Source organism: Gossypium hirsutum, chromosome A01, assembly GCF_007990345.1.
Source record: "Gossypium hirsutum isolate 1008001.06 chromosome A01, Gossypium_hirsutum_v2.1, whole genome shotgun sequence".
NCBI lineage: Eukaryota > Viridiplantae > Streptophyta > Magnoliopsida > Malvales > Malvaceae > Gossypium > Gossypium hirsutum.
In genome coordinates this window covers 80,342,426-80,355,733 of record NC_053424.1, presented here as the reverse complement: position 1 = coordinate 80,355,733, position 13,308 = coordinate 80,342,426, and positions in this window count along the sequence as shown.

Sequence of the window (13,308 nt, the reverse complement as noted above, 5' to 3'; positions counted from 1 at the left end):
ATATGGACAGTATGTTAAGAGATATTCAGGTTCTCGTGGACAGGGCCAGAACAGTTTCTGGATTCCCTGTTCCGACTTTGGAAATTCATTATAAATTAACCAGAGATAATTAGGAGTCATGCCATATATGTATAGATTCCTCTCTGAGTTTAGTTTCTATAGAAACAAACGGCATCAGTATTGAAGCTCTGTGGAGGGAGATATGCAAATCGTAATGCATGAAGGTCAGTGTAGTCGCACCCTGTAACAGGGGAGAATTTAACTAATAAACTGTACTAATTGGCCTCACCAAAAGTTCTAGAAAAAAATATGTAGATGGACATATGAGTCTATTTTCAGGGAAAAATTACGAAACTGATTTTCGAGTTGTGAAACTCAAGATATGATTTTTAAGGTGACAGTGACGCAGTTAGCCAACTGCCTGGAAATTTTTAAAATGGACTGCGATAGTAAGCGAATTTAGTCTGTGAACCCCTCGTGTCCGACTCCGGCAACGGTCTCGGGTACGGGGTGTTACACCAATTTCATGCCCATAATTTTCCGCTAACTCCTTGAATGGTCTAATTACTATTTAAGTCCCTTTTCCTTTATTCAATTAACCATTTAATCACTCAAATAAAATAGTGATCAAATTTTACATCTTTTATGATTTAGTCCTTTTTAATTAATTAACTATCGAAACGTTAAAATTTTTCAATGAAACTTTAATACCAGATTAATGACAATCCATAAATATTTATAAAAATATTTATGACATGATTTATAGAAACGAGTTCCCGATACTTCATTTTCTAAAACCATTTGACCTTAGGGTCTTATTATTTGAACTTAATAAATAGCTTATATATCATAAATTATCAAATCAAAAACCTTTTTACAATCAAATTTGACTCATAAATATTAAATAATAATATATACGAACTTAATTGTCAAATTTGTCAGCCCCGAAATCATTGTTTCCGACACCATTGAAAAACGGGTTGTTACACATTAAGATTCATCGAGATAAACATCGTGATACCTTTGGTCTATCTCAAGAAACCCATATTAACAAAGTTTCAAAAACATTTGGATGAAAGATTGTTCACCGAGTGTTGCTCTTATCGTGAAGGGTGATAAGTTCAATTTGAATTAGTGCATGAAGAAAGAATTTGAGAGGGAGCAAATGAAAAATATTTCATATGCTTCTGTTGTTGGAAGCCTGATGTATGCTCAAGTTTGCACAAGACTTGACATTGCATTTGCAGTTGGAATGTTGGGAAAATATCAGAGTAATCCAGGTATTGACCACTAGAGAGCTACAAAGAAAGTTTTGAGATATCTTAAAGGGACAAAGGATTACATGCTTACATACAAATGATTAAACAATTTGGAGGTGATTGGCTACTCCGATTCAAACTTTACCAGCGGAATTATATGTTAGAGGAGCATCAAGCAGCCTTTAATTAGTACTTTCACTATGGAGGCTTAGTTCGTTTCATGTTTTTAGGCTACCTCATATGGAGTAAGGTTAAAGAGTTTTATGTCTGGGCTTAGACTTGTGGATTTGATTTCTAGGCCATTGATGATATATTGTGACAATTCAATTGCTGTCTTTATGGATAAAAACAACAAAATTCAAAGTCAAAGTAAACATATCGACATTAAGAATTTAGCCATGAGGGAACGCGTTAAAGAAAAGAAAGTGGTCATTGAGCATATTACCACTGAGTAGATTTTAGCTAATCCTTTAACTAAAGGCATGCCACCACACAAATTTAAAGATCATGTTGTCACCATGGGAATTGTTCCCACCTTGTAAATTTTTGTTATAAGAACGATTATAATGGAACTTTGTTAATTTTTATGTTTTTCATATTTGTGTGCACATTAATTTGATTGTTTTGAGAAATATCACTAAAATTTGGACCTAGAAGAAACATTGGGTTTATTCATTAAGAAATTTGGGCTAAAACGTTAAAACATGATATACTGTGATACATGAAAGATACTACTCAAATTCTAAGAGAAAATATCATCACGATTCGTATATAATGTTTCGAATTTAAGTTTCCATGAGTAATACAAACCAAGTGGGAAAATGTTGGAGTCATTTTTGGTTCGTGGGTTTAACCCCACATTTGCTGCCCATTCCCGCTTTTCTGCCCACTACTTCGTTATGTGGTAGTAGGTGTATGTGTGATAGTAGGGTGGTGGTTTTTATGGGGAACCACCATTGTAAATACCTCCAAGCATAAGGTCCCTATGCACCAAAAACATAAATAATTTCATCTAGTAAGGTTTTTGAGTGTTTAGGAGACTTTGGCGATTTTTGTATTTTTTCAATTTTGTGTTTTCGTATAGCTAAATACGATGTCCTCATTGGTTGTTTGACGTGCTCACCAAGTGGTTACAACATCTGGATTTTGACATTTGATTCAGACAATAGCCGGAGGTATTTATGTTCGATTTTTCCATTGCTTACATTTCATTTAAACCATGATTTGTGCTCACATATGATACCATTTAAGAGAATGATACTAGACACAAATACAATAGACAGCTCGCGAACTCTTTAATTTGAAGCACTCAATACTTCAAAATGTGGTTGAGAAACATTTAGATTGTTTTTCCTATTTTAACATCACCTTAGTATAACATTAAAAAAAACAATGTGTGATTGTACTAGCATGTTGTATATTTCATAACTTCAATCCTAGGTAGAATTGAAATTATTCATGCTCCGAAGAGTACATGAAAGAAGGAGATCTTGATAATCTTAATTATGCATATTCATATTCAAATGATGATGAATTTGGTCAAGGACCAACAGATGCATCATAAGGAGCATATGTTAAATATTAAAGAGGGAATAACCCAACAAACATGAACTAGAATAATTACATAAAATTGCAATTGATGTTTATTTTTCTTGTTATTTTTTAGTAATCTTATTATCAACTACTTTTTTAGACTAACACAATACATATAATTATATGATTTTTGTTGTGAAATAATAAAGAAAGAATAAACTAAAATGTGATAGAAGAAAGAGTGTAGAGAGAATATAGAAGAGAGAGTGTATCTTCTTTTTATATATATTTTTCATGAGTACATGAGCCCCATATATATAGGGGTTAAAAGTAACTCTCTAATTATTATAGGGCATGTAAAGAGTCATGACCTTTTATCTCCCATATTAATGGGGTATAGGAAAAGTCTCATAATTTATGGGGTATAGAAAGAGTTTTATAACTTATGGGGTTGATAATGACATCCACATAAATATTTCATAACACTCCCCCTTGGATGTTCATTATCTAATTATGCCTCGTTAAAACCTTACTAAGAAAAACCCAGTAGGACAAAAACATAGTGAAGGAAAAAGAGTACATAATTATATGCTTGATATGCTGCCTCATTAAAAACCTTACCTGGAAAACCCAGTGGGATAAAACCAAGGTTAAGGGAAAAAGAGTACAACGCGTATTAACTCCCCCTAATGGCTACATCACTTGAGATCTCGAAGGTGACGCATTCCAATGTAGTAAACAAGCTTCTGAAACACTGATGTAGGAAGCGCCTTAGTGAATAAATCTGCTAAATTCTCACTTGAACTGATCTGCTTAACTTTTATCTCTTTAATCTTCTGGAGGTCATGAGTGAAGAAGAATTTTGGTGCAATGTGTTTTGTTTTGTCACCTTTGATGTATCCACTATTGAGCTGATCAATGCATGTTGTGTTGTCTTCAAACAAGACAGTTGTAGCTTCCTTTCCAGATGATAAACCACAATTATTCCTTATATGCTGGATCATAGATCTTAGCCATACACATTCATGACTTGCTTCATGGATTGCTAAGATTTCTGCATGATTAGACGAGGTTGCTGCAATTGTTTGCTTCATTGAGCGCCAAGAGATTGCAATACCTCCATATGTAAAAACATATCCAGTTTGTGATTTTCCATTATGAGGATCTGACATAAATCCTACATCTGCAAAACTAATCAACTTTGTCTTTGATTTATTAGGAAAAATAGACCCATATTCTTTGTGCCTTGGTGATAACGAAATATCTGTTTTACTCCAGTCCAATGTCTCCGAGTTGGGCATGAGCTAAATCTTGCTAGAAAATTTACAGAAAAAGATATATCAGGTCAGGTATGGCTAGCAAGATACATTAATGCCCTAATTGTACTGAGGTATGACACTTCAGGACCAAGAAAATCTTTACTATCTTCCCGAGGACAGAAAGGGTCTTTACTTGGATCAAGGGATCTTACAACCATCGGGGTAGTTATTGGATGTGCCTTATCCATATAAATTCTCTTTAGCACCTTTTCAATATACATTGATTGATGCACAAGTATTCATTCTTTTAGGTGCTCAATTTGTAACCCCAAACAAAATTTCGTTCTTCCAAGGTCTTTCATTTCAAATTCTTTCTTCAAGCACTCAACAGTCTTTTGGATCTCTTCAGGAGTTCCAATGATATTCAAATTATCAACATATACTGCAATAATTACATATCCAGATCCAAACTTCTTAATGAAAATGCATGGGCAAATTGGATCATTCTTGTATCCTTCTTTCAACAAATACTCGCTTAGGCGATTATACCACATGCGTCCGGATTGTTTCAATCCATAAAGGGATTTGTGCAATTTGATCGAATAATGTTCTCTAAAACCTGAACTCACTGCTTCAGGCAGTTTAAATCCTTCAGGGAGTTTCATATAAATGTTAGTAGCCAGTGGGCCATACAAATAAGCTGTTACTACATCCATTAAGCGTAAATCAAGCCCTTCTCTTATAGCCAGACTTATCAAAAATCTAAATGTAGTTGCATCCACCACAGGAGAATATGTCTCCTCATAATCAATTCCAGGTCTTTGTGAGAATCCTTGTGCAACTAAACGTGCTTTATACCTTACAATTTCACTCTTTTCATTTCTTTTACACACAAAAACCCATTTATATCCCACTGGTTTAACACCTGTAGGTATACGGACTACAGGTCCAAACACTTCTCTTTTCGCTAGCGATTTCAATTCATTTTCAATTGCTTCTTTCCATTTTGGCTAATCATCTCTTTGTTTACATTCCTCAATCGATTTTGATTCATAATCCTCTTTATTATTTATAACATCTAGTGCTACATTGCATGCAAAAATATCATCAACGTCGATTTGATTTCGGTTCCATTTTATACCGGACATGACATAATCAATAGAGATCTCTTCATTGTCAGGTACCTGATTTTCTTCTGAAACTATTCTTCCATTCATGTCTATAGTCTCTTCAGGAGATCCCGGTATAATCATTTTTCTTTGATTTCGCCATCATTAATCTTTGCTCCTTTCTTTTTTCGAGGATTCTTATCTTTGGAACCAATTGGTCTACCATGCTTCAGGCGTGTAATAGACTCAGTAGCAACTAGATTTTGTCCTTCTGGGACATCAAGTTTTATTGGAGCATTCATAGCTGGTATATGTGACTTAGTCACTTTCTTTGGGTTAGAAAATGCGTCTGGCAATTCATTAGCTAAACTTTGTAAATGAATAATCTTTTGAAATTCTAAATCACATTGCTTAGTTCGAGGATCAAGATGAGCTAATGACAACTCTTTCCAACTAATTTTCTTATCCAGCTATTTGATTTCTGATACGACCTCGGTTTAGTAGTTGAACCCGAGTCGTTTAGTTCCCGATCGTAAACGAAGAAGTATATTAGACAAGAAGAAGATAGAATATATTTGAGTTCAAAGAAGTAAAGTAAGTCTGTGCAAAGTTGGATATGGATTTGGTTTAAGTCGAAATGGTATGACTAGAATGGTCGAGTTCGGTTTAGGATTAATTAAGAAATGGTATTTGGTTTTGGTACGTTTTGGTATTTGGGAATTGGTACGAAATGGTAAGGGATTTGGTACGAAATGGTAATGGTTCAAAAAGGTCAAGAGTGAACCAACACTAAAGAAAAGTGTCGACCCGAAACTTATAGGACCAAATTGAGTTGGAAATGGTTGATAAGGACCTTGACCCGATACTTAGTAAAGTATGAACCAAAGGTATCAAAGGTGAACGCCACACTCGGGTTTAGGGAGTGATAAGTTTGAAAGAAAGACTCGGAAAGACGCCACTAGAAGCTAGATAAGTCTTACGGGTCCCGAACGAAATTTGAGAGAAAATGCCTCACAAATTTGGCAGCAATTCGCTAATTAAAAATGTCAAAAAGTCCTTTACAAAGTAAAATTTCAGCTATTTATAAGCAACACCTAAGCTAGCCGAATGGTCACTTACATTCCTTAAAAATTAAGCAAATGAATCACTTAAATGAACTAGCTAAATTCGGCTGAACATGGAGCTCCATTAGACACCTTCTAGATGAAGCATTGGACTTGGAAAAATTTGGATGATGCATGGATAGCTAGGTTCGGCCAATGGGCATAAATTAGCTCATTTATGTTGCAACTCTTGGCTGAAAAGTGACCAGCAATTAAGAGGGTAATGAGCAGCCAATTTAAGTGTGAAAGCTCAACATTGAAGAGTCATGGAGTGTGAACACATGGAACCGAAAAGCCAAGATGCATCCAGCAAATGTGAAAGGATTAATTGACAGCTTTGGAGTTGGAAACATTAGCTCTCTTGACTGAATAGTCACCTAGGAATGCCAAATTCAGCTCACCAATTTGATGCATGTATCTCCAGGTTCATTGAATCTATTGTGCATGCACCAAGCTAAATGAATCTCCACATTCGGCTCACCTTGCTAAATGAACCCCCACATTCGGCCACCCTACAAAAATAGGAAGAACTAAGATTAATGTGGTATTTAGCTGAACTAAATTAAGAATAAAAACAAGACACATTAATTCGGTCAACAATGACACTAAAATCAGTTCCTTAAATTCGGCAGCTTTAAAGCAATTTTAAATCATGTAATAAAACTTGACATATTAAAAACATGCAACAAACATATTAATAAGCTGTAATAAACTAATTAAATCGACTTAAATAAATATTCAGCTATTAAATTAATGTCTAGTTGATATTGAGCTGAATTGAAAATGTTTGAGCTGAAGTTGAGCTAAGTCGAGCTTATTGAGCTGAAATGGAAGTTAATTCAGCTCGTATTAAAGTGCAAGGAAGGCTCATCGAGTTTGTCCAAGCTTCGTCAATGTGTCCAACCAAAGTCTCGCCCCAAACTTGATCTACTAAGGCCGAAATAGCCTCCTTGAATTGTTTAGCTCGTGATCGGGTGATTGGACCTTGAGGCAGCTCCAAAGGCTCCTTGCTCGAGCTAGGTTGGACTTGAAGCGTGGCTGTATCATCCTCCCCCTCTTCAAAGCGATTTGCCCTCAAATCGAAATCTGCTTCAAAAGGGGATAAGTCAGAGACATTAAAACTTGCACTTATGTTATACTCACCTGGTAGATCAAGTCGATAAGAATTCTCGTTGATTCGTTCCAAGACTTGAAAAGGGCCATCACCACGCAGTAGTAGCTTTGACCTTCGTTGGGCGGGAAAACGTTCCTTTCTCATGTGAACCCAAACCCAATCACCAGGTTCGAAGATAATTCTTTTACGACCCTTGTTCGCTTTCCTAGCATAACTTTCGGTTCTTGCTTCAACGTTGGCTCGAACTTTCCGATGTAACTCCTTTACATACTCGGGCTTCTTTTTAGCATCTGCATGAATAAGTTGATCGTTAGGTAAAGATACTAAATCTAAAGGAGTTAACGGATTAAATCCATAAACAATTTCAAAAGGAGAATGTTTGGTTGCCGAGTGAACGGATCGATTATACGCAAATTCTACATGTGGCAAACACTCCTCCCACGACTTAAGATTTTTCCGTATGATGGCTCGTAACAAAGTTGATAGCACCCGGTTGACCACTTCCGTTTGTCCATCTGTTTGGGGGTGGCAAGTGGTTGAAAACAACAACTTAGTTCCAAGCTTTCCCCAAAGCGATCTCCAAAAATGGCTCAAAAACTTCGCATCTCGATCAGAAACAATCGTCCTCGGGATGCCATGTAAACGAACAATTTCCTTAAAGAAAAGATTAGCAATGTGAATGGCATCATCAGTTTTTGAACAAGGAATAAAATGAGACATTTTGGAAAAGCGATCAACAACAACAAAAATAGAGTCCTTCCCCGTTTTAGTCCTAGGCAATCCAAGGACAAAATCCATGGAAATGTCCTCCCAAGGTGCATCGGGTATAGGGAGCGGCGTATACAACCCGTGCAGCTTAATCTTGGATTTGGCCTTCTTGCACGTCACACATCGCGCACACACTCGTTCAACGTCCCTTTTCATTTTCGGCCAATAAAAATGCTCTTGGAGGGTTGCTAAGGTTTTCCCAACGCCAAAATGGCCCATAAGGCCTCCACCATGCGCCTCATGTACTAATAGGTCTCGTATGGAACTCCGCGGCACACATAATTTTCCTTCTCTAAAAAGGAATCCGTCGCTCCTATAAAACTTATCAATAGCAACACTTTCACAAGCAACAAATATTTCTCCAAAATCATCATCAGCAGGATATAAGTCTTTTAACAATGCAAAACCAAGCAGTTTAGAGTCCAAGTACGACAAAAGGGTATACCTTCTTGAAAGAGCATCAGCTACGATATTTTCCTTACCCTTTTTATACTTAATGACATAGGGAAATGACTCCAAATACTCTACCCACTTTGTAACACCCCGAACCCGAAACCGACACCGGAGTCGAACACGAGGTGTTAACTGACTTTAACCCCTTTACAAAATTTATTTTCCAGACACTGCCCAATCTGTGTACTAGTCGTTTTTAAAATCATATCTTGAGTTTCGTAACTCGAAAATCAGTTTCGTAATTTTTCCCAGAAACTAGACCCATGTGCCCATCTATGTATTTTTTTCTAGAATTTTTGGTCGGGCCAATTAGTACAGTTTATTAGTCAAAGTCTCCCAAGTTGCAGGGGTCGACTACACTGACCTTTGCCCATTACAACTTGGATATCTCCCTGCACAGAACTTCAATACTGATGCCGTTTGTTTCTATAGAAACTAGACTAAGAGAGGAATCTATACATATATGGTAAGACTCCTAATTATCTCTGGTTAATTTATAATGAATTTCCAAAGTCGGAGCAGGGAATCCAGAAACCGTTCTGGCCCTGTCCCACGAGAACCTGATTTTCTCTTAACATACTGTCCATATGATCTTTTCATTACTTCTATATGAAAATAGACTCATCGAGCTTCGATTACATAATTTATTCATCAATCAATTCCATTCCTACTATTTTTAGTGATTTTTCAATTTCATGTCACTGCTGCTGCCAGCATCTGTTACGAAGGCAACCATGCCCACTTCATGTTTACTCCTTGATTCAACTAATAATTCCTCATGCATATCACAAATTATGATCATGACTAACCATGCCAAGGCTAATCATTGTCAACTTCTCCCTACTACATTATTGCCATATCATAAATTTTAACACCAAAACAATTTACCATGACATATGGCATAAAAAGGTCGAATCATCAAAATTCACGACCTAACGTTATGAAACCAAACCCAACCGAACATTTATGCCATTTTCGCATGGCTAAAAGCTTACATACCAAAGTTCAAACACAACATAATAGCCTATACATGCCAAAATGTTCTTCTAAGCCAACTAAGAAGAAAGTACCAAAACTTGCTATCCGGTGTGATGACTTCGATGATGGCCTGACCCCGCGAAAATAGATGAGTCCAAGCAACCTATAATGGGTGACAAGGAAACACCGAGTGAGTTTATAACTCAGTAAGTCATAAGCAATGCACTACCATCCATCAATAACATTATCACAAGAGGAAACAAAATGGAACGAGACAATTTACTCCATCCATACCGAACCATACCATAGTTCCTCCAACCTATCGGTTCAATTTCATATCAATTCATGCATTCACAATCCATATACTCATCAATAGGACATTGAAGCATTTTCATAGATCAATTTATTTTCGTTACAATCAAACAACAAAACGGCCTTTCACCCATCCTACGATAAATTTTATGTACGTGACTTCAAGTATAGTTGTCACATAGGTTCATCTTACCGAGCTCAACACCAAGTATAAGCATAGCACATATTAGCCATGTACTCAAGACACTTACCCGATCCGCTGTCCGCGATCGACTCAATAGTGTCGCACACATAGTGTCCATAATGATTCACGAATGTATATTGAGCCCGCACACTCAGTGCTATATAATCAACTCGCACACTTAGTGCTACGTAATCAAATCGCACACTTAGTGCTACATAGTCAAACTCGCACACTTAGTGCCGCATGGTCAATTCGCACACTTAGTGCATCATATTCATTTCGCACACTTAGTGCAACATAGTCAAATCGCACACTTAGTGCTGTACAATTTAATCCCGCGCACTTAGCGCCAATCTCATGGTCACAAATGGTTGTCCCGCACGTTTAGTGCCGAGATCAACAACTCAGTACATCTTACCTCTTTTCGTTCATTCAACAATTTCATCATCACATACGTACATGCATATATATATATGTATATTTATTCATTCCATTCAGCATCAATACATAACATTATGACCATTGAAATAATACCAACTACATGCTTAATGACTTACCTCGTGTTGGTAAGACGGTTCCAACTCGGCTACTCGATAACCTTTTCTTTGCCTTTGCTCGATTCACCTCCTTTAACTCCTTGAGCTAAATCAATAATTTAACTAGTTTAACCACCTTGCTAAATATTTACAATCCAATTTCACATGTATATGTATGTTAGTATATTCGGCTAATAACTTCATGCAACTACCATATCATCAAAAATCTAATCACACATGCACATACATTAGGTAAGTTACCTTTGCTAATTTTAAACCCAACATCACACAAGCTCTCAAGAGATGGCCGAATGCCTCTTTTGTTACCCAACTAATCATTCAACAATTCCATCCCCTTTACCACCCTTTTATGCCTAATTATCTAAATCAAGATAAGATCATCAACATGCCTAAGCATAGCCGAATGTGCAACATTAATCTATCACCTCTATCTCTTAAATACTATCAAGTTCATTTACTTCCAATTTCTTAAGTTCAACATCTTAATGCCCATTATAGCCACTCCCATAATCTACATTTAGAAATCGGCAACACCCACATTCAACTATCTTTGCCGAATACTCCTCAACACTTAGACCAAAGTATGCACATTAAACTTAATACAACTTTCATTATACCTTTCACCCTAAAACATAATTTATAAATCTTGCCCTTCCTTCCATGTTTCGGTCAATTATTCAAATTACCTCATAGCATGAACATTTTTTTTTTCAACTAATCTAGCATGACTCATTCGGCCTTAACAATGAATCTCTTTTCATACAAGGACAAAAATAAATCAAATGAACCTTCCATCTAAACCCCATTCTATCTTCTACTCATTCAATAATACATGTAAACAACTACTAATTCTAGTACTTTGATACACGGTTTAGTGCCCAACCATCATAAAAGTTTGAATCCTTCTTAATATTATCAAAATACATTCACAAATTGACTTAAACATATAAGAAGATTTAACTAACACTTCAAAACTTACCTCCCACTAGCAAGAAGTAGTGCCGAATTGCCTAAAGGAGAATTTTCCTTTTTCTCTTCTTTGGTTTCGGTTTTGGCAAGGTGGAGAAGAATATGAACACTCCTCTTCCCTTTTTCTCTTTCATTCCATTTTATTATAATTATTTTAAGTCATTTGTTAACTAAACAAAACATAATAAATTAGAATAAGTGGAGCACCATCACTCCTTGGCCGGCCACCCATCATCTTTTGGGCAATTTGACATGCAAAACCACTCTTTTTGGTACATGCACTAATAGACCATTTTGAATTAGACTATCATATTTTTACAATGTCTCAAATTGATCCCAATTAATAATTTCTCATGCAATTGGTAAAATTAGGGAGTGAAACTTCCACATACTCATGTTCACACATAATAAGCATAGAATATAGCAAGTAATTATTTTTACGACTCGGTCTTGTGGTCCCGAAACCACTTCCCGACTAGGGTCAATTTTGGGCTGTCACAACTCTCCCCCACTTAAGAAATTTTCGTCCCCGAAAAGCTTACCGGTAAATAGGTTTGGGTATCGTTCTTTCATCGAACTCTCGGTTTCCCAAGTAGCTTCCTCGATCCCGTGTTTGAGCCATAACACCTTTACTAACGGAACCCTTTTGTTCCGTAACTCCTTCACTTCACGAGCTAGGATACACATCAGCTCTTCTTCATAACTTATATCGGCTCGAATTTCAACCTCCGACGGACTAATTATGTGTGAAGGATCAGACCTATAGCGTCGAAGCATCGAAACATGAAAGACATCGTGTATCCTTTCAAGTTCAGGGGGCAAAATCAATCTATATGCAACCGGCCCCACTCGTTCAGAGATTTTGTACGGCCCAATGAATCTCGGGCTCAACTTGCCTTTACGGCCAAACCTAAGTACCTTTTTCCAAGGCGAAACTTTAAGGAACACTTTATCTCCCACCTGATATTCAATGTCCTTCCGTTTCAGATCCGCATACGATTTCTGACGATCTGTGGCTACCTTCAGACTTTCACGGATTACCTTTACCTTCTGTTCGGCATCTCTAATCAAATCAACTCCAAGAATTTTACTTTCACCGAGCTCGGTCCAAAACAATGGCGTACGGCATTTACGACCGTACAAAGCCTCGTAAGGTGCCATCTTAATACTTGATTGGAAACTATTGTTGTAAGCGAATTCGATCAAGGGTAAATACCGTTCCCATGAACCACTAAACTCGAGGATGCAACATCTCAACATATCCTCAAGTATCTGAATTATCCGCTCGGATTGACCATCGGTTTGTGGATGAAAAGCGGTGCTAAAATGCAGCTTGGTACCCAAAGCTTCTTGCAATTTCTTCCAAAATCGCGAGGTAAATCTCGGATCTCTATCCGACACGACAGAAATAGGTACTCCATGTAATCTCACAATCTGAGAGACATACAATTCGGCTAGTTTATCTAATGAAAAATCCGTACGCACGGGGACAAAGTGAGCCGACTTAGTCAGCCTATCAACAACAACCCAAATCGCATCCTTCTTACTTGCTGACAATGGCAGTCCGGACACAAAGTCCATTGTGACTCGGTCCCATTTCCACTCGGGTATCATGATCGGCTGAAGTAACCCTGAAGGCACTTGATGTTCCGCTTTCACTTGTTGGCATATTAAACATCTCGAAACAAAGTCGGAGATGTCTCGTTTCAT